Raw genomic sequence first — 25,678 nt, 5'->3', positions numbered from 1 at the left:
TTTGGACAACTCTTTGCTAGAGGGACAAAGTCCCTTCGATCAAGAGGCTGAAGCAGAAGCTTCAGAAATTGTCATTCCTCCAAGTTTTCCCCCTGTGCCTCGAGTTCCAAAGCAAAGAGAAGGGCATGGCGATGGTGCCATTTTCTACCTCAGGGATAAAATTGTGGCAGGAATCATAGTATGGAACATCTTCTACAGGATGCCTATTGCCGGCAAGTCAGCGCAGGACTGGTGTGCTGAACAGTGAGTCTTGCTTAGATTGGGGATTTTCTTGTGGAAAAATCCATCTGCCCATTTAAAATGATGAAAAAGAAATGGAGATGCTCTGTGTGTCTTGGTACGATACTTGCAAGAAACTTGTAGGTTGGTTGTGCTTTAGTTGTTAGCGGTGCAGGTCAGAGCGGCTTCACAGTATCACAGTATGTTTGGGATTGGAAGGGACCTCAAAAGATCATCTAGTCCAATCCCCCTGCTGGAGCAGGAACGCCCAGGTGAGGTCGCACAGGAACACGTCCAGGCGGGTTGGAATGTCTCCAGAGAAGGAGACTCCACCACCCCCCTGGGCAGCCTGTTCCAGTGCTCTGTCACCCTCACTGAGAAGAAGTTTTTTCTCAAATTTAAGTGGAACCTCTTGTGTTCCAGCTTGATCCCATTACCCCTTGTCCTATCATTGTTTGCCACCGAGAAGAGCCTGGCTTCATCCTCGTGGCACTCTCCCTTTATGCATTTGTAAGCATTAATAAGGTCACCCCTCAGTCTCCTCTTCTCCAAACTAAAGAGCCCCAGCTCCCTCAGCCGTTCTTCATAAGGGAGGTGCTCCACTCCCTTAATCATCTTTGTTGCCCTATGCTGGACCTCCTCCAGCAGTTCCCCGTCCTTCTGGAACCGAGGGGCCCAGAACTGGACACAATATTCCAGATGGGGTCTCACCAGGGCAGAGTAGAGGGGAAGGAGGACCTCTCTGACCTACTAACTACCCCCCTTGTAATACACCCAAGGATGCCATTGGCCTTCCTGGCCACAAGGGCCCAGTGCTGGCTTATGGTCATCCTGTTGTCCACCAGGACCCCCAGGTCCCTTTCCCCTACACTGCTCTCTAATATGTAAGTTCCCAACCTATACCGGAACCTGGGGCTGTTCCTGCCCAGATGCAGGACTCTACACTTGTCCTTGTTGAATTTCATCAGGTTATTCCCCGCCCAACTCTCCAGCCTGTCCAGGTCCTGCTGGATGGCAGCACTGCCTTCTGGCGTGTCAGCCACTCCTCCTAGCTTAGTGTCATCAGCAAACTTGCTGATAGTACACTCTATTCCCTCGTCCAAATCGTTAATGAATATATTGAATAATACTGGCCCCAGTACTGACCCCTGAGGCACTCCACTAGATACTGGCCTCCAACTAGACTCCGCACCATTGACTGCCACTCTCTGGCTTCTCTCCTTCAGCCAGTTTGCAACCTTGCAACCCACCTCACTACTCTATTGTCCAGACCACACCTCCTCAACTTAGCTGTGAGGATGCTGTGGGAGACTGTGTCAAAGGCTCTACTGAAGTCAAGGTAGACCACATCCACTGCTCTGCCATCATTCATCCACCTTGTTACATTCTCATAAAAGGCTTTGAGGTTGGTCAAGCATGACTTACCCTTGGTGAAGCCATGCTGACTGCCCCTAATAACCCTCTTATCCTTGATGTGCCTTGAGATGGCACCAAGGACAAGCTGTTCCATTACTTTCCCAGGGACAGAGGTGAGGCTGACCGGTCTATAATTACCCGGGTCCTCCTTCCTGCCCTTTTTGAAGACTGCAGTGACATTTGCTTTCCTCCAGTCCTCAGGCACCTCTCTCATTTCCCAAGACTTGGCAAAGATGATGGAGAGCAGTCCAGCAATGACTTCAGCCAGCTCCCTCAGCACCCGCGGCTGCATCCCATCTGGACCCATGGATTTATGGATGTCCAGACTGTTTAATTGCTCCCTAACCCAGTCCTCCTCGACTAAAGCAAACTCCTCCATTGACCTGGCTTCATCCGGAGTCTCAGGGGTACAGGGCTCCCCAGGACAGCCTCCGGCAGAGTAGACAGACACAAAGAAGGCATTCAGTAATTCTGCCTTCTCTGTATCTTCTGCCACCAGGGCACCCACCTCATTCCTCAGTGGGCCTACATTGTCTCTGTTATTAGTTTTATCTGCTATGTATTTGAAAAAGTTCTTTTTGCTGTCCTTGACCCCTCTCTCCAGCTGTCATTCTAAGGAGGCCTTGGCTATCCTAGCTGCCTTCCTACATCCTCTAACAGCAGCCTTATATTCCTCCCAAGTGGCCAGCCCCTGCTTCCATGACCTGTAAACTCGCCTCTTCTGCTTGAGCATACCCAACAGATCCCTATTGAACCACGCAGGCCTCCTGGCTCTCTTCCTTGACTTCCTACGTGTGGGGATGCTCTGATCCTGAGCGTGGAAGAAGCAATCTCTGAATGCAGTCCAGCTCTCTTGGGCCCCTTTTCCTTCAAGCAGTCTTGCCCATGGGATTTCCCCCCGCAGTTGCTTGAAAAGGCCAAAGTTAGCCCTGCTACAGTTCAGGGTTGCAATTCTACTCACTATTCTGTTCCTGCCACACAAGATGCTGAACTCCACCATCTCGTGGTCACTGCAACCCAGGCAGCCCTCAACCTTTAATGCTTCAACCAGACCCTCCTTGTTAGTGAGGATGAGGTCCAGCAGTGCACCTCTCCTAGTCGGCTCCTCCACCATCTGCATGAGGAAGTTCTCATCAAGGCACTGGAGGAACCTCCTGGCCTGTGGCTGGCTGGCTGAATGGTCCTTCCAGCAAACATCAGGGAAGTTAAAATCACCCACAACAACCAGGGCCTGTGACTGTGAGGCCACTCTCAGCTGCCCATAGAAGGCCTCATCAACTTCCTCAGCCTGATCTGGTGGCCTGTAACAGACGCCCACAACTGTGTCACCCCTGCCAGCCTGCCCCTTGATCCTGACCCATGCACTCTCAACTCGCTCGTCATCCACTCCTGGGCAGAATGTAGTACATTGTAGTTGCTCTCTCACATAGAGAGCAACTCCACCACCACGCCTGGCCGGCCTGTCTTTCCTGAAAAGGGCATAGCCATCCACGACCACATTCCCGTCATGTGAACTGTCCCACCATGTTTCTGTAATTGCCACCAGATCATAATCTCCCGACCGATCACAGGATTCTGACTCCTCCTGCTTATTCCCCATGCTGCGCGCATTGGTGTACAGGCATTTCAGGGAGCAAGCAGAGCACACCCATTTCTCCCTAGGGGCACAGGAGGCCACCCGGTCCTCATCAGTTTTAAAATGCTGCCCGACTGGGACAAGCCCAGCTACAAACCCATCCCCCTTCGAGCCTAGTTTAAAGCTTTCCAAATGAGCCCAGCTAATTCCTGCCCCAGCATCCTTTTGCCCCTGCGAGATAAACCTTTCCCGCATGCATGACACTGTCCGGACTGGTGTCTTATAAAACCAACCATTATCAAAAAATCCAAAGCCCTGCCTGTAGCACCAGTCTTGGAGCCAACTCTTTAGAGACTGAATTTTCCTTTTCCATCCCACATCATCACTTGAAGATGGAAAGAGTGAAGAGAAGATCACTTGAGCCCCTGAGTCTTTCACCATCCTCCCCAAGACCTTGAAATCGTTCTTCATTCCCCTCAGACTACGGGAAGCAGCTTCCTCCCCGTCTGTCTGGAAGAGCAGCAGCGGGTAGTACTCTGTCGGGTGCACCAGTTTGGGGAGCTGTCTAGCGATATCCTTGATCCGGGCTCCAGGTAGACTACAAACTTCCCTACGATGAGGGTCAACTCTGCATATTGGACCCTCTGTTCCTTTCAGAAGGGAATTTCCTATGACAATCACCCTTCTTTCTTTCTTATCAGAGGCAGTCTTAAGTTGTGACGTCAAGCGCCTCTTCCTATGTGATCTTGTAGGCAGGCTTGGCACCGCCTCCTCACCTACCTCTTCTTCAAGATCCAGGGCTTCAAAGCTATCACGGAGGGGCACCTGGGGAGACAAAGCAGGCAGGAAGGGCGGCTGCCCGTGACACTGACCCGGAATACGCTTCCAACGCTCGTTGTCTTTTAGGTCCCCTACCTCTGCCCGACAGCAACAAGGGTGGGGCCGTCTCAGGACTTCGGCCTCTGTCCGAGAGGGCAGGAGGTCCATCTCCTTTTGGGGGGTACCTCCCTGGGACCTTTCCGACTGGCACGTCAGGGTGTTACTCCACCAGTCGATGTCCCTTTCAAACTCCCTGATGGTCCTCAGCGTCTCAACCTCCTCCTTAAGTTTCATAACCATGTCGAGCAGACCTTGCACCTGCTCACACCTCACACAGGTGGAGTGCTGGCCTCCCTGCCCCGGCAGCAGCAGGCTCTGGCACTCCCTGCAGATGGAGACTGGAACAGCCACCATTCGGGACAGAACCTCAGTCTGCGTAGCCACAGTCTGTTTGGGACAAACTCTCCTCCTGGAGGCGACCTTGGTCGTCAGCAGTCTGGGATGCTGGCAATAAGTTAGAGGGGCTGACAAGCGACAAGTGCTCTCTGCACCCTGCTGCACAAGCTACCACACCCGCTGCTGCAGCACAGTGTGGGTGGGACTCACCCGCTACACAAGCTGGTTGCTCCTCCCTGCATCTGGAGGGCAGCGACTAGGATTTTTCAAGGCAAGGGGAGGGGAGGGGTTGTGGTCACCGTCACCGTGGAAGATGAGCTGACTAAGCCTCACTTGCAGTAAGAGAATAGACAGGGTGAACGTGGGCCTGCTGCTGAACTTCAGAAGAGTAGAATCAGACGGGACTGAGGTTCTTCATGGCTTCTTTTCCTCCGTCTTCACCAGCAAGGTCTCCTGGGACTTGGCTCCTGAAGGCAGGAGTCTGGAGAACACCCAGCAGTGGATGGGGCTCAAGTCAGGGGTGACCTGAGCAAACTCAAACACCATTACAGAACAGGAGATGGGTCACTTGACCAGCTCCCTGAACACAAGCATCACTGTGCTGTGGCACCTGAGATTCCCAGGAACACCCACCTCTTGGTCCAGAAGAGTGTGACTCCTCTCGAGGTGTCCTGGCCTCTCTCCTCACTCACATGGTGATTTAGGCAACCCATTTTGTGACATATTCAGTATTTATTAGGAGATGCTCCACACCAATATGAACTGGAGGCTGCTGAGACCACCTGTTCTGGAAAGGGAGGGAAGGGCGAGCAGGGAAGGAAATAGAAGAAATTTGGGTTAATTGCTATTTATTATGGAAATGCTCTGTGTTTGGTTATTCCTGAAATCTCCCTAATCATCCACACCAGACTTGAAGCCTTTAGGAAAATGATGCACAGAGCCTTGGCTTGTAAGAGCATTTTAGATGTCCATGAGCCCTCTGGTGCCATGAGCCTGAACTGCAGATACAGAGAGAATGAACAAACCTCCAATGAAGTGAAAGGCAGAAGCAAACCCCAAGTTTCTGAGGGTGTTTGGACCCCCTGAAGGGCCATCACTTGACACAGCTGTGAAGGAAACAACCACTGCAGGTCCCTGTCCCTGGAGTCTGCTGAAGGAAAGACATGGAGACAGTGGTTCCAGGTGGTGAGGGCCATGTGGAGCTGGCTCTGATGCCATGTCAGCCCTTGATGCTTGTTCATCACCAGAATGGCTGAGCCCTGACCCCTGGGACCTGGTAGATCTTTCTCCAATGTTTTTCAAGGCTTTTCCTGTGGTCAGTGTGAGTGTTTTGTGTTTTGGGGGTGGGTTTTATGTCAAGTGCTGTTGCTTTAACTGCAAGTCTCTGTTTTTCTGTGGAGTTGGAAATGCCTGTGAGTTCCTCACAGCTCATCCAGCTTCTTTCATACACCTGGCAATGGTCACCAATGCCGTAAAGCCCCGACGAGTTCCCCCTGTGTCGGTGTCTCTCCTGGAAGGAGTCTGTCCCGAGAAGGGGATCCAGCTCCTGCCACTCTCTGCAGAGGCACATGAGCAGTGTCCATCACCTGGGGACACAAAGGGTGACGTTTGCCACACCACCCTTCATCTGAACCACTTAGATGTGTGCTTGTGGATGAGGTATGGAGCCTTATAGTGCAAATACCTATTTAACTGTCATTGCCAGAGGGGCGACCACACATGCAGAGTACTATTTCACACGTATTTAAATATAAGCATGTTAAACTTTTATTTTTCTTTTTAAAACCGTCATTCCTAGACAAATTACGCAAACACTTGAAGGATTACTCATGTCTTTTAACATGATTATCCTCAGAAGGCCACCAGCTTTGCTTCTCAGGAAATGGGATCCAGAGTCCAAGGGCAGGATGGTTTGGGCTCTGTGCTGGGATCTGGAAACTGAAACGTGCTCCCATCTCCCAGCCCCCTGCCCTCCTGAGTGAGGGTGTGAGACATTCTGCCAGCGAGGGCTGAACTCACAGCCATGACCAGTATCTTATGTCCAACTGCAGCCAACGGTGTCCTGTCAGCTCGGGATTGGAGCTTCCATTGCTGGAGGTGTTTAAAAGATGTGGAGATGTGGCGATGAGGGATATGGTTTAGTTGTGGACTTGGCAGTGTTTCATTGACAGTTGGACTCCATGTTCTTAAGGGTCTTTTCCAGCCTAAATATTTCTATGATTATATGATTCTATGTTGCTATGATTCCATGATTTGGGTTGGAACTATTCCAGTTCCCATCATTTCCAGCTTCCCTCAGAGGCAGCTGTTGTGTGGCACAACTGTCCTGGCTCTCCAGGCAGGTTGGGCACTGGGTTGGTGTTGGCATTAGGAGTTTTCCACTTCCTGGGATAAAAGACTGTTGAGCAGAGACAGTTGTAGAGATTTGGGTCACAGGGGTTTGCAGCAATCCTGTCAAAATCTGAGCAGGATGAGCTTTGGAGCCCAGAAAGGACAGAGACATTCTCAAGGATGGTTTTGAACAGTGGCACTATCTATCACTAATAACAGCACCAGGGAACTCCTCATTCTTGGTTATGCTGCTGAACTAAAGGTCTTTAGTGTCCCTCCCAGCAGTCATTCTCACTTCTCAAAACTACATCTCAGTAGTTATCCTCTTGCATGAGTTTCTGGTTCCAGCCAGGCGGAGGAAAGGGATAACAGAGTTTACTGGATGGTACAGATAAGATGGCCTGCTACAACACACCCCCAGGAGTACAAGGCTTTGGTGGACACTGCTGCTCAGTGCACAATAATTCCTTCAGACTGTAAGGCGACACAACTCATCAGTATTTTTGGAGTGACTTGGGGGATCCCAAGAGCTGACTGTTGTAGAGGCTGAAATGAGCCTAACTGGAAAAAAATGGCCAAAGCATCCCATTGTGACTGGCCCAGACGCTCCGTGCATTCTTGGCATAGACTACCTCAAGAGAGGGTATTTTAAGGACCCAAAAGGGTATAGGTGGGCATTTGGGACAGCAGCTATGGACACGGAGAGAACTGAAGAGCTGTCTGATTTGCCTGGTCTTTCAGATGACCCTTCTGTTGTAGGACTGCTGATGGTTGATGATCAGCAGGTGCCAGTTGCTAGCACAACGGTGCATCGTCGACAGTATCGCACCAATCGAGACTCTTGGATTCCGATTCAGAAATTGATTCGTCAATTGGAAAGCCACGACAAAAACAAAGAATCAGTGCGGTTAGGCTGTAGAGTGGCCCTTGGCTTGTCCTGCCAACAAGCTCTGAATGCGGATTCTTGCAGGTGTAGCGGAGCAGGCAGCAGCGTCTCTGAGAAAAGCTCTGGAGGACAGGGTCCTGTGTGCTGGGCACAGCTTCCCTCGCCATTCTCTGCTCCCTCCTCCGTCATGCAGGGTCTGCCCCACGCCGCGCACAGCCAGTCCCAGCCGGGCCCGGAGGTGGGTGTGTCCATGGCAACCGCCCGGGCTCTGTGACATCATAACCAGAGCCATTGTGACACGGGGGTCCCCGCCCTGACCGTGGGGGTATTTAAGGAGCAGCTTCTCAGGAAGCAGCAGCTTCTCAGGAGCAGCAGCTTCTCAGGAGGCAGCAGCTCCCCTGGGTGCTCGCCGCAGCTCTGTGGTAGACGAGACCCAAGATGCCCATTGACGAGGAGACGTATGCCCACTCCCAGTCCCCCGTGCTCCATAGGCCACAGGGGAGGGTCGGGACAGGGCAGGAGGGAGAGGCCGACGACGCGGCTCTGTGGGACACAGCCCTGCGCATCGTCACTGAGGCCATGCGCAGGGCTGTGGCTGAGGTCCTGGCAGCTGGCCAGGAACCGGAGGAACAGCAGAACCTGGCCCAGAGCATGGACTTGCAAGACAAGAACAGCAAAGAGGGGTGCCAAGGCGGAGACACCATCCACAGTACCTGGATCAAGCCCTCGGTCCAGGAGCACCTCCAGGACGCCCCTGCAGGTCCCCAGGAGGGGCCTGGCTTGACCAGCTGCACAGACACAGAGGTGGCAGCAAAGGCAGAGCGCCCGGCACCTGCCCAGCACAGCCCCACAGAGAACGATGTGGCTCTGGCAGACATTGTGGAGTACATCGTCAGTGAGGCCGTGCGCAGGGCTGAGGCTGAGGTCCTGGCAGCTGGCCAGGAACCGGTGGAACAGCAGCACCGGGCCCAATGCACAGACGTTCCAGTGGCAGCACCAGCACCCGCAGGACCTGAAGCCGTTGAAGCTCACTTGGCTGGAGAGGATGAGGGACAGGCCAGCACAGCCCCTCTCGTCCCAGCTGCAGAGGAGGAAGAAGAGAACACGGTTTCTCCAATGCCTGCGGGACATGGAGGAGAGACCAGCGCAGACATGGCCTGCCCAGCGCAGGGCCCAGCTCCACGGCGACGGCCTTCCCGGTTCAGGAGGGCGCTGCGGGCTCTGCGCAGGCCTTTCCGCTGCAGCTGCACCGCGGGACAGCAAGAGGAGTAGAGCCCGGCTGCCAGCGCCACGCGGGTGCCTGGACATGCGGCTGATCCTGAGCCTGTGCAGCGTCCAGAGGGAGCGTCTGAGGATGCCACGCCAGGGATGGGTGCATGCACGGTGACAGCGGCGTTCACCTGGCCTGAGGACGTGGTGCTGCCAGCCTCTGCTCGGCCTTGGATTGTTTTCAGAAATCAATAAAGCCAATTAAAAAAAAAATGACAGTTTTCCCCCTGTGCTCATCTCTTTCTGCTCCACCTCGGGACAAAGAAAGCTGCAGGAAATCTCTGTCCTCGGGGTGTCCCGGCATTGGTTGCGGGAAGCCCTGGGCTGGTGCTGCCGCAAGCCGGCAGTTCGGCTGGATCCCCCTCAGGCTCCCTTCCCACCCGCTTGTCTCCAATTCCAGTCCAGGACTTGCAACATTTGAGATCTGTTGCTGACTTGGCCTGGTTGACCTGCACCGTACGGCATCCCTTTCATCTCATAAGGAACCTCCCCATTGCAGAGGTGTTTTGGAGCATCTACATGAGCTGATACAGGCGAGACCGTCCAAGCCCACATGTGGTCGCTCACCTCCACCGAGGGTCTTCCAAGTCAGGAAGAGCCGGCTGCTCGCTCCCTTGCTGGAAATCTGAGCCATGATCCATCTCTGCACAAGGCTTCCAGCATCACGAGAGCACGTTCAGGCCTGAGACACCGGGGAGGAGCGCTGCAAGCAGTGCTGGTCTTGAGAAGAAATCCACCCGCTCAGAGTTTCGTCTCAGATGCGAGTTATTCTGCACTGGGTTTCTGGGGCCCAAAAATGGAGGGAGGCTCAGGTATAAACCCCGTCAGCCAGAGCCGCAGCAGCTGCTGATCCCTGTGTGGCGCATTGCCACGCGGCGGATGATGGAGGGGTACGGTGTTTTGAGGTCAGTTGCATCTCAGACACTCATAATGCAGTCAGAATCATGTGACTGTGAAGGGGACAGGATATGAGAAGTAAGAAATGTCACTGGAAAGGCAGTGCTGTGGTGCAAGAGGTGACCCAGAGGAAGTTGGATCAGCCCATGGTTTGTGTTCCAAAGAGCAGCCAGTGAAGGTGCAGACACAGCAGTGAAGGTGCAGAAATGCTGGGGTGAGAGCAGATGGGGAAGTGAGATGTGTATCTGCAGCCTGCAGGAAAGAGGGGCAGGGGTAGGACCATGTAGAACAGCCTGTGGTGGAGATGGCAAAGGGCACTGTAAGGCTGGAAGGAACCCACAAAACCCAGGTCTCTGTCCCCTTGGCTATGGCGGTTGTCTCTGCCACTGAGGCCCAGGAGAAGACACGTTGTCCTCATGGCACTGGGGCCTCGGTGCCTCCTTGCAGCCCCATGGGGAAGCTGGAAGCTGTTGTCCTTCCCTGCGCCTTGCACACCCACATCCCACGGTCCCAGGAAGAGCCCTGAGCCGTGTGTGAGGGACAGGAGCCCCCTTCCCATTGCCTGGAGGTCATGGCTTCTCCTTTCTGCTTCAGAAAGCAAAGCACGTGGTTTCTGAGCATCAGAGCTGAAGAAAAGACTCAAAGGAGACCTCCTGGTGGCTACAGCTTCCTCACAAGGGGAGAAGGAAGGGAAGGTAATGATCTGTTCTCTGTGGTGACCAATGACAATACCCAAGGGAATGGAAGAAGGGTGTGTCAGGGGAGGGTCAGAGAGACATGAGAAAAGGTTCTTCACCCACAGGGTGCTGGACACTGAACAGGCTCCCCAGGGAGGTGTCACGGCCCCAACCTGACAGTGTTCAAGAAGAGACTGGACAACGTCCTCAGACACACGGGGTGACCTGTGGGGTGTCCTGTGCAGGGACAGCAGTTGGACTCCATGATCCTTTGAGTCCTTCCAACTCAGGACATTCTATGATTCTATAAAACACTAGGTCAAAAGTCCATGTTTTCATTGTGCAGATGAGTTGCAAACATATACATCATGTGCATGCCCAGTGTGTTCATGTGGTGAGATGAACCCAAGGGAGCACAAATGCTATCAGCTATTCCTTGGGGTGCCATAAAGGTCAGTGGGACAGAGATGGTGTTCAGGGGTCTCTTCCGACCTGTGTTAGTGTAGGATTCCATGAATCTTTTCCTTGTAGAGCTCTTTCACGTCAGAATAGAAATAGGAAGAAGAAAAAAAGGCAGAAGCAGAGATGTAAAATGTCTCAGAGTAAATACAGCAGCTCCTCTGAGGAACGTTTCTCCACTCAAACCCTTGATAGGAATCTATTAGATACATTTCATGAAAGCAGCTCAGTTTGATCTGCTCACACACTGGACCACAAAGAGGGTGATGGTGGGTACGACGTCATGTGGTCACTTGTGTCTCAGGAACTCATAGTCCAGTAGGAATCAATGGGTGTGGAGGGCACTGTGAGGTCACTTCTGTCTCTGCAGGGGATTGGCCAACAGCAGGAACACGGCTGGGAAAGGACTGTGAGGTTACACACACGAGACGAGCAATCGGGCCCAATGAGCATGGCTTGATGAAAGGCAGGTCCTGCTTGACCACCCTGATCTCGTTCTGTGACAAGGTGACCGACTGAGCAGATGAGGGAAAGTCTGTTGTGAGGAGTGAATCCGCCACACGGGCTGTGGGTGTTGTGTCCTTAGATGCAGTGAAGCCTTTGACACTGTGTCCCACAGCATCTCCTGGAGAAGCTGCAGTTCATGGCCTGGATGGAAGGCATTTCAGAGCCATTTGTCCCCTTCCTGTTCACATGGGCATCCCATTGAATGCATTACTGCTCTCTACCCCAGTGTAGACAGGCACAAGGCCTTCTCCACCTGGACCTCTCACCAATGCCACTGTTTTCTCCAGCACCCTCATCCTGGACTGTGGGATGCCCAGAACAGCCCTCCCAAGACAGTTTGACAAAGCATTTTTTCTACACCTTCCCCACATCCCTGCTCAATCTCCTCATGTAAAGCTTAAGGACCAGAAAGGTTGGGTACAAGCGGGACATGGAGAAAAATGGTCAGGAAAGCTTGGAGGTGCACAGGGAGGCCATCACCATGTTGGCAAGCTGTTCTCTCTGAACAGGCCCAGAGGACCTGGACAGCATTTGCTGTGTCCCAGAAACTCGCCTGGAAGGTTGCCTTATGGAGAAAAGGTTTGGTCTGGGAAGGGACAGACAGGGGCTGGTGGAACTGGCTGGTGTGACCGTGAGACATCTCTCCAACACCTCAGAAAAGTCCTGGCTCTCAGGGAGGCTGCATGGTCCTCTGAGAAAGAAAATAGCAACCATGACTTATCGTAGAATAATTGTGGTTGGAAGAGACCCTTAAGATCATCGAGTCCAACCATAACCTAAATCTAGCACTAAACCATGTCCCTAAGAACCTCTTCTGTATGTCTTTTAAACACCTTCAGTGATGGTGACTCCACAACCTCACTGGGCAGTCTGCTCCATTGCTTCAAAACCCTTTCCCTGAAGAATTTTTTCCTCATATCCAATTTAAACGTCCCCGTGTGCAACTTGAGGTCATTTCCTCTTGTCCTATCACTTGCTACTTGGGAGAAGAGACCAACACCCTCCATGATTAAACCTCCTTTCAGGTAGCTGTAGACAGCAACAAGGTCTCCCCTCAGCCTCTTGTTCTCAAGGCTGAACAGCCCCAGCTCCCTCAACCGCTCCTCGTAAGACTGGTGCTCCAGACCCTTCACCAGCCTTGTCACCCTCCTCTGAACTCTCTCCAGCACCTCAATGTCTTCCTTGCCGTGAGGGGCCTCAAACTGACCCCAGGATTCAAGGTGCAGCCTCACCAGTGCCCAGTACAAAGGGATGATCACTTCTCTAGTCCTGCTAAAGCTCTGATTGAATCAAGGCTTGAACAGCTTAGTGTGACCCAGTTGGTGACAGGTTGGACTGCAGACTCCTGAGGCCCCTTCAACCTCAGTTCTCTCATGATCCCATTGTGATGTTGGGCTCTGTTTCAGACTGGAGCAGAGCAGGTGATGATGGGGCAGGACCCACCTGTGCTGTAGGTGACCATCTAAACCAACATCTCAGCCAGGGAACCAGCCAACACCTCAGTGTGACTCGCTCTGGGCAAAGTGTGAGGAGTCCTGGGCAGGGAAGGTTCAGAGGGCATGGGGTGCTAGGCAGAGCAAGAGGACTATAGCCCATAAGTTGGCAGGGCTGATCAGGAGGGCTTTAAACTAGGTTTGAAGTGGGAAGGGATTGAAACTGGGCTCTCCAAAGATCAGCCTAAGGATGGAAAGCCCAAATTAAGAGTGAAATCAGCAGCCCACCTGAAGTGCATGTACACTAATGCACACAGTATGGGCAACAAACAAGAGGAGCTGGAAGCCATTGTGCAGCAGGAAAGCTATGACATAGTTGCCATCACAGAAACATGGTGGGATGACTCTCATGACTGGAGTGCTGCTATGTGTGGCTACAAGCTCTTCAGAAAAGATAGGCAGGGTAGGAGAGGTGGAGGGGTGGCTTTATATGTTAGAGAGTCACTCGACTCTGTTAAACTTGAGGTCAGCAGCGACAAGGTTGAGTGCCTGTGGACCAGAATCAGAGGGAAGTTCAACAAGGCTGACATTCTCGTGGGTGTCTGTTATAGACCACCCAACCAGGACGATGAAGGAGATGAATTATTCTACAAGCAGCTGGCAGATGTCTCAAAGTCGACAGCCCTTGTTCTTGTGGGTGACTTTAACCTGCCGGATATCTGCTGGGAGCTCAATACTGCACAGAAGAGGCAGTCTAGGAAGTTCCTAGAGTGTGTAGAGGACAATTTCCTTCATCAGCTGGTAAATGAGCCTACGAGGGGCAAGGCCCCACTAGACCTACTGTTTACAAACAGAGAAGGGCTGGTGGGAGATGTAGTGGTTGGAGGCCGCCTGGGTCATAGCGACCATGAAATAATAGAATTTTCAATACTCAGAGATGCAGGGAGAACCATTAACAAAACCTCTACACTGGACTTCCGGAGGGCAGACTTTTGCCTATTCAGAAGCCTAGTTCAGAGCATACCCTGGGAAACAATGCTTAAAAACAAGGGGGCCCAGGAGGGGTGGACATGCTTCAAGCAGGAGGTTTTGAGTGCACAGGTACAGGCTATACCAGTGTGCCGAAAGGCTAGCCGTCGGGGAAGACAACCGGCTTGGCTAAACAGGGAGATTCTGAAGGAAATCCGAAATAAAAAGAGACTTTACCACCTGGTGGATGAGAGGAAAGCTGTAGATGTGGTCTATCTAGACTTCAGCAAAGCCTTTGACACTGTCTCCCATAATATACTCGAGCAAAAGCTGGTAGCCCGTGGCTTGGACAAGTGCACTCCACGCTGGGTGAAGAACTGGCTGGAGGGCCGGGCCCAGAGAGTGCTGGTGAATGGGGCCGCATCCAGCTGGCGACCAGTCACTAGTGGTGTCCCCAGGGGTCAGTGTTGGGTCCAGTCCTGTGTAACATCTTTATTGACGATTTAGATGAGGGGATTGAGACCATCATCAGCAAATTTGCTGATGACACCAAGTTGGGAGGGAGTGTGGACCTGCTGGAAGGCAGGAGGGCTCTGCAGAGGGATCTGGAGAGACTGGAAAAATAGGCTGATTCCAATGGGATGAAGTTCAACAAGGCCAAGTGCCGGGTCCTGCACTTTGGCCACAACAACCCCCTGCAGCGCTCCAGGCTGGGCGCAGAGTGGCTGGAGAGCAGTCAGGCAGAAAGGGACCTGGGGGGACTAATGGACAGGAAGCTCATGAGCCAACAGTGTGCCCAGGTGGCCAAGAAGGCCAATGGTGTCCTGTCCTGTATCCAAACAAGTGTGGTCAGCAGGACAAGGGCAGTGATCCTTCCCCTGTACTCTGCATTGGGGAGGCCACACCTGGAGTATTGTGTTCAGTTCTGGGCCCCTCAGTTCAGGAAAGACATTGAAGTGCTGGAGCAGGTGCAGAGAAGAGCAACAAGACTGGTGAAGGGACTTGAGCACAAGCCCTATGGGGAGAGGCTGAGGGAGCTGGGCTTGTTTAGTCTGGAGAAGAGGAGGCTCAGAGGTGACCTCATCACTCTCTATAACTATCTGAAGGGAAGTTCTAGCCAGGTGGGGATTGGTCTCTTCTCCCAGGCAGTCAGCAATAGGACAAGGGGGCATGGGCTTCAACTCTGCCAGGGGAAATTTAGACTGGATATTAGGAAGAAATTCTTTACAGAGAGAGTGGTCAGGCATTGGAATGGCTGCCCAGGGAGGTGCTGGACTCGCCGTCCCTGGAGGTTTTTAAAGTGAGGTTGGACATGGCACTTAGTGCCATGATCTAGTAAACAGACTAGAGTTGGACCGAGGGTTGGACTCGATGATCTCTGAGGTCTTGTCCAACCCAGTCGATTCTGTGATTCTGTGATTCTGTGATTCTGTGAAGACACAACATGATCTTGGCTTCATGCCTGCAGGCCCATCAGATGCCAGTTGATGTCAATGGATATTAAAATAAGAAGAAGTGAAGACAAAGATCCAAAGCAAAGGAAGGTGTCGACATAATTTATTTTTCTTTGGTGTTGTTTCTTTTGTTGGAAATGGAAAGTGTTTTCCAGACCTGGGCATGGATCTAAGACACAAATGTGCCAGGGACACAAACACCTGGTGCCAGTGTAGATGCCCTAGGAACCCCTGCCCAGGCTCCACCTGCACTGCAAGGTGCTCTGCTATCCCCAGGTCCTGTGTGAGAGATGTCAATCCCAGGCCTGCACCTCAGGTACACTGGGCCCCAAAATGGCCCTGGCTGTTTATGTTGAGACAGCTGATGACTGATCTCTGCCTGGAAACCTCCACTATTTTGTTGTTGTTTTTTTGTTTTGGGCTTTTTGTTTGGTTGGTTCGTTGGTTGGTTTGGGTTTTGGTTTTGGTTGTTGTTCTTGGTTGGTTGGTTTGGTTTTTGTTTTGCTTTTGTATTGTGGCTGGTTTTGTTTATTTTGTTTGGTTTGTTATTTTCTTTTATTGGAGATTCTTTTTTAGTTGGTTTTTTTTTTTTTTTTTTAACATATTAAAATTTAAAAGAAAAAAGCCAAAAAGGGAATTATGGGGAAGTTTAACAAGGGAAGGAGAAGAAATATTGGTCTTCCCCTGTACTTCTATTACCAACACTCTAGTACTTCATCTCCCTCGTCATTCAGGAGTTCCCACCTCTCCTGATTAAGTGTCCCTGTCCAAGGACAACTTTCCAGCACTGTCTGGACGTTTGCCCTTCCCAGTGCTCTCAGGTTTCTCCTCCACTTACTCTTTGGTCATTCAGTGGCCTCTCAACTGTCTGGTTTCTGCTTTGAGCTTCAGGGAGTTACAAACTTGCCCCATTCTTCAGAGCTCTAATTGACATGGCAGTCAACACGTTCATTGTGTTTATTTCTATCCTCTCCTGTCTCTCTGTCTAAAGCAGTTCTTGTGTGGGTGTCCCTTGTGGATGCTGGACCTCATCAGATCCACTTACACACACAGCTGAGGAAAGTGTTTTGCTGTTGATTGAACTGTGCAGTGTTTGCACAGGAGAGCAGGTGGAGCTGGTGCACAGGAGCTGCAGCATCTCCTGCAGAGCTCAGTGGAGAAGTCTGATGGAGGAAAAGTGATGCAATCTCTGGTGGCCAATGAGGGAACCGGCAGACTGGGGGTGGGGGTGAGGAGCCAGGTTGTCCATACAGTGTCCAGCCTCAAGGGACTGTTCTCCTGCCTGTCCAGATGTCTTCAGGAGACCCTCAGGATCAATGTCCAGTATAGAATGCTGCTGTCACTTCTTCCATACACTGGAAAATGACAGAAAATACCATTGAAAGAAAAACCCTCCTTTATGAAATCTTCTTTGAAACCTTCATCAGCAAGTGTCCCATTGAAACCTCTCCAGTTAGTTCTGCAAGTCTTGAAGATTTGAAAAAAATTAGGGAAAGAAACATCGCTCGTTAGGGCTTTCTGTGTTTTAATGAGCCCCATGGTGTATTTGGTGCTGAGTCCATGAACCTCAGATACCAAGGACAGACTGAGGAATCTGCTCAAGAAGTCCAAGCCAGAACAAACTCCAAAGTACCTTGAAGCATTAATGGGCCCCACTGAGGCCTGTTACTGACAAAGCCTCCCCAGGGACTCCTTAGAGCAGATAATTGGAGGCAGTGATTGCATCAGGCAAAGGCAAAGTGCAGCAGCTCTGATGCTGAGAAAGCTCTTGGTTTGTTTGATGAAGGACAATGGCCAAGCCTTGAGCCCCTGCCCCTGGGAAGGGAGATCCTGTCCCTCACGTGTGGCTCAGGGCTCTTCCTGGGGCTGTGGGGAGTGCGATGCCCAGTGCAGGACAACGGTGTGACACTCCCTGGGGGTGCAAGGAGGCAATGGGGTGCCATGGCCATGACAACCATGTGTCTCCTCTTAGGCCTCGCTGGCAGGAACATCAGCCATAGCCAAGGGGACAAAGACCTTGGCTCTTGCAGGGACACCCAGCCTTGCCAGCACCCTTGGCCATGTCCACCACAGTCCATCCTGCACTGTCCCAGGCCTGTGGCTGTTTCCCCACAGGCTGCAGACACCCCATGCGCTTCCCCACCTTGTTCTCACCCCAGTGTGTCCCCACCTGTGCTGCTGTCTCTCCATCCTCACCAGTTGTTCCTGGAAACACAAAGCCATGGCTGATCCAGAGTCCCTCTGAATGACCACAGCACTGCGCTCAGAATGACATTTCTTTATCCTGAGGTCCACTCTGGACCTCCAGAACTGCAGTTTCGATGGTTTTATTTTCTCATGCTGTTTCCCACTACCGAAAAAAAAAAAAAAAAAAAAAAAAAAAAAAAAAAAAAAAAGTGCCATCATCTTGGAAAGTGATTTTCAAGAGTTCTTGAGCCACTACTATCTTTCCCTCTCAATGTTCTACCCCAGCCAGCAACTAAGACCACAATAGCTGCTCACGTACTCCCCCAATATATTAAGTGCGATATGGAAGATAACCAAAGGGAATGGAGAAACCCGTGGGTTCAGAAATAGCATTTTAATAAGACAATAAAAATAGTATAATATACTACTACTATGTATATAATTAAATGAAATGAAATTTAAAAATTAAAATTAAATATAAAAAATCAAACTAAATTAAATTTAAAAAAATATACTCAGTGCAATCTGTCACGTAACTCCAGTCACACGGAACAGCCAGTCCTGGAGAAAGGAGCACCTTGGTCCCAAACAACTAATCCCAGCAAGACAGAGCAAAAAGGCCCAAGGGCCAACTGCAAAATGGCAGAACAGCCAAAAACTCACTCAAATCTCCCAACAGAACGGAACTTCCAAACTAAACTAACCAAAGTACCTGGCAAATCTGAATTAACCAGCCAGAAATGTCAGCTCCAGCTTTGTACTGAGCATGACACTAATTGTAGGTGTGGGAAGATAAGGGAAGATTGGCAAGAAGGAGATTTGTAAATACGCTTAAGTGACTGTACCCAGAGTTTAGAAAACACAAATCACACTAATTTAGTTTTAGCCTTGTGTGCTTCACAAGTTGAACCTCTGTCTTTATAGAACATAGACTTGTGAAATCTTAAAGACACCTCCTCAAACATCCTTGAAATTCCTGCTTCACTCAATGACAGGAAGATGTGCCAGGGGAGGGTCAGGTTGGACATGAGGAAAAGGTTCTTCACCCAGAGGTGCTGGACACTGAACCGGCTCCCCAGGGAGGTGTCATGGCCCCAACCTGACAGTGTTCAAGAAGAGACTGGACAACGTCCTCGGACACACGGGGTGACCTGTGGGGTGTCCTATGCAGGGACAGGAGTTGGATTTGATGACCCTTGTGGGTCCTTCCAACTCAGGACATTCTATGATTCTATGAAACACTAGATCAAAAGTCCATGCACAGATGAGATGTAAACACATGGCTCAGAGCTCTTCCTGGGACCGTGGGATGTGGGTGTGCAAGGCCCAGGGAAGGACAACACTGGTACAACTTCCAGCTTCCCCATGGGGCTGCAAGGAGGCAACAAGGCCCCAGTGCCATGAGGACAACATGTTTTCTCTTAGACTTTTTTTACAGAGACAACTGCCACGGCCAAGGGGACAGAGACCTGGGTTCTGTGGGTCCCTTCCAGCCTTACAGCGCCCTTTGCCATCTCCATCACAGGCTGTTCTACATGGTCCTACCCCTGCCCCTCTTTCCCTGCAGGCTGCAGACACCCATCTCGCTTCCCCACCTGCTCTCACCCCAGCATTTCTGCACCTTCACTGCTGTGTCTGCATCTTCACTGGCTGCTCTTTGGCACACAAACCATGGGCTGATCCAGCTCCTTCTGAGTGAGCTCTTGCCCTACAGCACTGCCCTTCCAGTGACATTTCTTCCTCCTGATAACCAGTCTCTACTTCCACATCTGCACTTGGTGGCTTTGTTTTTTTTTCTCTGCTGCTTTTTCCCACTACTTTGGAAGCTTTACCACCTCAGAAACTGCCCATCAAGCAGAGATCCCAACCTGTTATTCTTCTAGTCGTCTTGCACTTGACCAGAGAGAAGTAACCTCACTGTGATCTCCTAAATCCCATGAGTGCTGCTGGCCTTTCAGCTTCTCTGATACACACAACCATGTCCCTGCTGCTGTCCCATCATGTTCTCAGGTGGGATGGATGTGACAACCTGTCTCCAAGATCTCTTCCTGGGTAGGATCTGTCAGACTTAGGCAGAGGTTCTTTCCCAGCCATGTCCCTGCTGCTGGGCTGTCACCTCCAGACACAGAACTGGCCTCACTGTCCCCTTCACAGCCACAGGATTCTGACTGGATTATGAGTGTCTGAGACACAACTGAACTCATAATACCATAACTATCCATCACCTTTTTTATGGCCTAGGACCCAGTCAGATAAAAGTACACTTATTTTATCAAATTCATCAATTATATTCCCTACTAGAGATTTGAGTTGAAAAACACTCTTCAGAGGAACTGCTGTATTTTTGTTGACAACATTTCGAACTCCTTTTCTGTCTTTTATTCTTTCTATTCTTCCTCTGCCTATTCTGCCTTCAAAATCCTCTCCAAGGGAAAGATTCATTGAATCGCAGAATAACTTCAGGTTTGAAGAGAGCCCTTGTCTCACTTGTCTCACTGTCCTGCTCCAGGCAGGGTTAACCAGGTGAGGTTGTCCAAGGGTTCCTCACAACTATGCATCATCCACAGAGAAGCTGAAAGTGCACTCGTCACATCATACAGAGGGAGAATAAAGATGTTTAACAGTGTTGGTCCAAGTGCTGGTCACTGAGGGATGCTACTAGTAACTGGCTGCACGGAGGGCTTTGTACCGCTGATGACATTTGGCTTGATTGTCCAGCCAACTTCCCACCCAGCTTCCAAATCTCCAGCCCAGAGATCACTGATCTGGCTACTAGGACATCAAGGAACACCACGTCTGTGACCCTGCAAAATTCCAGGTATGGCGGCAGGTTGACCAGCTGTTAATTCTCCTTCATGCTTTTCATGCAGATGGGTTCGATATCTGCCTTTTCCAAAGACCTCGGAAACCCTCTTACCACTTTGTCTTACTTTGAGAGCACAACCCAGAATCACAGGCAAGGGTGACAGAGCAGACAGGAGCACTTGCAATGAGCCTGTCCCAGCAGCTGAGATGAATCTCACTGGGCCACTGAGGTTTGTTCCTGGAGTCACACACAGAAATGCCAGGGTTCCATCAGGCATCCATGTCTGAGTTGGTCTCAGGACTCCTTATGCACCCAGGGATGCTCAGAGACAGAGTCTGTCCCTTTTACACACAGAGGCAGGAGTCACAGTGTCCCTCTGGCCTCCTGTTGCCGCTCCAAAGGGGTGGGAGACACCTCAGCCCTGTGGTGTGTCACCTGCTCTGCACTCATCTGAGATGTCCCGCGTCCTGAGGAATGGACACAGGGATCACAATTCAAGGAAGCACATCCCAGTACTGCGTGCAGGTGATTTCCCATAGGTTGTTCCTCCCAATATGAAGTGACCTCAGGACCTCGTCTGTCTCACAGGCCTTCACGGAATGGAAAGGAATAGTTGATAGTGTTTATGCTCACTCAGGTTCATGTCACCTCACGTACATGATGTGCATGCTCACATCTCATCTGTACAAAGCAAACGTGGATTACTGAACTATTCATTGAGTGTCCATCCATGGAGAGAAAACAGCCTCTGTGGGTGAGAAGCCAGTGCTGGAAATGGTGGTTGTGAGGGGTCAGTCCATGGTGATTGAGGCTCCTTCTATGGGGTGTCCAGTGCACAGGGGCACAGCCCAGCCCCTGCTCTGCTGGTCCTGCAGGTCTCTGGCAGGAGCCTGGCTGTGAGAGGACACTGCTGTGTGCCAGCCCTGCACACACACACTGTTCAGCTGTACAATGGTGTTTCATCTGTGGGCCAGTTTCTTGGGTATATTCTTGAGAGAAGGTTTGGAAGAAGACCTAAACCTTCAGGCCCTGCCCATAGGAGATCACCTTTCTATCTGGAAAGACTGTTCTGGGGCCAGCTCTGTCACAGCAGTGCCCATTGCCTTTCCCTGCCTGCGCTCACAGCACTGACACACAGCAGGACGGTGACCAAGCTGCCAGAGCACTCAGGCCTTGCACCAACACAAGGGATGAGAAGGAGAGTGTGGGAGTGGAACCAGAACAGCTCTGGAAGAACAAGCGCTGCTGCTCCCTGGCAGGGCTGCCAGGATGGACTCTTTTACCCTCCTCCCATGAACACAGGAACTGTCCCTGCAGCTCTAAAAAGGCCTTGCAGGAAGGATATAGTGAAAAACAAGTCACTAAAGAGCCCTTTATTGTGTTTAGAGACAAGGAGAGCACGGCTCCTCATTTACACAGCCAACGGTTATAAAAGAAAAGCTGACAGTGAATTAGAAAGGGGATGACAACATTATCACAATAAGAAAACAACTAAGAACAAGAAAAAATCCGAATGACAGGCTGGACCTGTAATTAGCTACATTTAAAAGGCTAAGCAGATGGGCAGTTTATTGCTTTAGAAAACACTAAGATATGAGTTTCCACAGGGCATCCTTGAGTTAACTGTTCCTCATGCTGTAGATGAGGGGGTTCACTGCTGGAGGCACCACTGAGTACAGAACTGACACCACCAGGACCATAGATGTGGAAGAGATGGAAGGGGGCTTCAGGTGGGCAAACATGACAGTGCTGATGAACAGGGAGACCACGGCCAAGTGAGGGAGGCAGGTGGAAAAGGCTTTGTGCTGTCCCTGCTCAGAGGGGATCCTCATCACGGCCCTCAAGATCTACACATAGGACACCACAATGAACACAAACCAGCCAAAACCGATTAACAGACTAAACACAATAAGCCCAAGTTCCCTGAGGTAGGAGTGTGAGCAGGAGAGTCTGAGGATCTGGGGGATTTCACAGAACTGGCCCAGGGCATTGCCCTTGCACAGGGGCAGTGAAAATGTACTGGCCATGTGCAGCAGAGCAGTGAGAAACCCAGTGGCCCAGGCAGCTGCTGCCATGTGGACACAAGCTCTGCTGCCCAGGAGGGTCCCGTAGTGCAGGAGTTTGCAGATGGCAACGTAGCGGTCGTACGACATGACTGTGAGCATAAAATACTCTGCTGTTATCAAGAAGACAAACAAAAAGAGCTGAGCAGCACATCACAAAAAGGAGATGGCCTTGGTGTTCCAGAGGGAATTGGCCATGGTTTTGGGGACAATGGTGGAGATACAGCCCAGGTGGAGGAGGGCGAGGTTGAGCAGGAAGAAGTACATGGGGGTGTGCAGGTGCTGGTCCCAGGCTATGGTGGTGATGATGAGGCCGTTGCCCAGGAGGGCAGCCAGGTAGATGCCCAGGAAGAGCCAGAAGTGCAAGAGCTGCAGCTCCCGTGTGTCTGTGAACGGCAGGAGGAGGAACTGGGTGATGGAGCTGCTGTTGGACATTTGCTGCTGATGGTCATGGGAAACCTGTCATAGGAGGAAAAGACAGTGACAAGTTATCAGTGACTTCTCTGAGCAAAATCAAAGCCATTTCTCACACACTCTCCCCTGCTCCACACCCCTTGTCCTTTTCCAGACCTTCCTCCAGCTCGGTGTCTGAGCCCTGGGTGGTGCTGGCTGGAGGTGCCCTGAGGAGCAGGGCCTGTGCCCACTGTCTGCGGAGGAGTCAGCCCTGCTCTGCAGCAGGGGGCATGGGAACGGGGGGCAGGGGCCAGAACTGGGGTTTAGCTGTGTCAGATGGAACCACAACATGTCTCAGCCTTTCCTAAAAAGCATTTTCTTGGTTGCAGAATCTCTGCACTTCTCCATGGGGCTTTCAGGTACACATCGATGGTGTAGGACAGGTTTGCATCCTGGAGGGAAGCTCACAGCGTGGAAGGAAACCTCAAAGAAACAGCCTAGAGTCCTAATGATGGCATTTGATTGAGGGAGACTCAGCTCATTGCCCAGCCCCACAGACTGCATTGCCCACAGCCCACAGGTCAGAGCAAAGCTGGGACACATGTGCCCATGGACACACCTGCAGGAAAGGACCCACAAGATCAGGCTGTGACTCTGCAGCTGAAACTGCCATCCCCAGAGAGCCTGACAGCAAGAACAAGACCCCAACAGCAGTGACCCAGAGCAGGGGAGCAAGAAGGAAAATGCGGTGAGGGTGGGTGTGAGAGAGGCCAGGGCAGGGGCAGCCGGGCACTCAGACAGCGTCCCCCTTCCCCAGCTGTGCAGCCACCTCCCAGACACCAACAGTGCCGGGCAGCTGCTCTCAGCCCCTGTTCTCTGCAGAGGAACTGCAGCTCTGGCTGCACAGGAGCTGCTTCATGCCTTGGAGCCCCCGGCCCTGAGGGCAGAGGCTTTGCTGGGTGGGAGAGGAGGCCAGGGGGCTGCTCACAGGAGGGATCTGACCTGCAGGCGGTCACAGGGACTTTTCTCTGTTCTCCCTCCCATAACAATTCTGGGTTTGGTTTCCTCTCATTTCTGATCATTTCCCTGCTGCCTGGAGATTCTGCACTGGGAGGTGTTTCCCTGTCCATGTCTGTTCCCTGTCAGTGCTCACAGACCATTCCACCCTCTGTGCCCTCCCCCTGGCCCTACAGATCCTGCCTGTTCACAGGGCACTGCCTGGGGGCATCTTCCTGTTTGCAGGCTGGAAAACAGGACAGGTCAGACTAAGGCTGATGGGTCCAGCCAAGGTGATGCAGGTGCTGTGCACAGGCAGAGGGGTGGTGAAGGGATGTCATGAGCCTTCTGGCAGATGTACTGATCACTCAGAGTTACAGTTCAGGAGTCTCAGTGACTTCTTAAAGCATGAGAGCTTCAGGAGATTCTGCCAGGAAATGCAGCTGCATTGTCCTACATGCAGAAACTTACCATCTAAGGACTTTGAAGACTGGTCTCTCAATGAGCCCTCAGCAACCAACTCCCCACATTGCCTTTCCCTCTCTGTGCCTGGCTCCTGTGCCCTCGGTGCTGCAGGCAGAGCCCTCAGCCCTGCTGCGTGTGCAGAGGAGCTGCTCCTGGGCAGAGCTGTCTCTCTGCAGCGCTGCCGCTGCCATGAGCTCCCTGTGTCCCAGGAGCCCAGCCCAGCTCAGCAGCACAGGAGCAGCCCACGATGTCCCTTTCTCTGTCCCCTCTGGGCTCCTCTAGGTGTCCCTGGGGCTCCAGGGGCACATCCTTTCAAACAACTTCAAGTAATCAGTGATGTTGATTCTCTCTCCTCTGAAGAGACACTTCTCACCAGCATTGTATTCTTCATATTAAAAATTAAATTGCTATGAGAATCATCTTTTCTTGTCCCATCATTAGACAGGACACCAGGAATGTTACAGCAAAGGATTTTATTTCTCCAGGCTGGGGGAGGAATATCCTCAGTTGAATGAGTTCAGGCATTTTATTCTGGTTTTATACTCCCAGGTCTAGAGAGACATTCATCAGTCTTTGGCCATGTCATGTCTGTGCTCTGATTCGAAGCCTTTGCACACATGGGCTCTTGGACACTTGGTACCAGGTTTCTTGTGGCGGGTCAGAGCTGGGCTGGTGCCACAGCTGGGGTGGTTCAGCCCAGATGTGAGGCCATGTCCTCAGCCAGGGACCAGACTGGGGGAACTGGAGCTGTCAGTGCTGCAGACAGAGCTGTGATACGGATGGAATGAACTGCCAGACAGGGTGGCAGGAGTGAGTTCATCTGGTCTGCAAGGACAGCAGCCTCCAAGCACAGCAACAGTCCAGATCAGAACTCAGTCTAGACCTGTATGGAAACTCCAGGGCCCATAATGAGCTGTTACTACTGCAGGAACAGTTAAAGGAGAAACAAAAATACTGTGCGGTGACTGATGACTTTAATAAGAGAAAGAGGTGAGAATTTCCATGTCCTCTTGTGCTCTGTCTTCACCAGCAATGTGTCCCAGGCCTCTCTGACATGAGACGAGAATCTGGAGAACAACCAGCAGTGGATGGGGATCAAGTCAGGGGTCATTGGAACTAACACGATCCTTTCCAGTCTATGGGACAGGAGGGGCAGCATCCCAGGAGCTGGGACAGCAGGACCATGTCCCAGTGAGGCCACCTTCCACCATCTTGGAAAGCTCATGGAGAGTGAGGAGACTCTGTATCAAAAACAGCGTGGTCAGCAGGACAAGGGCAGTGATCCTTCCCCTGTGCTCTGCACTGGGGAGGCCACACCTGGAGTATTGTGTTCAGTTCTGGGCCCCTCAGTTCAGGAAAGACATTGAAGTGCTGGAGCGGGTCCAGAGAAGAGCAACAGGACTGGGGAAAGGACTTGAGCACAAGCCCTATGAGGAGGGGCTGAGGGAGCTGGGCTTGTT

The sequence above is a fragment of the Nesoenas mayeri genome, assembly GCF_963082525.1.
Source record: "Nesoenas mayeri genome assembly, chromosome: 12".
NCBI classification, from domain to species: domain Eukaryota; kingdom Metazoa; phylum Chordata; class Aves; order Columbiformes; family Columbidae; genus Nesoenas; species Nesoenas mayeri.
This window is presented reverse-complemented; position numbering follows the sequence as displayed.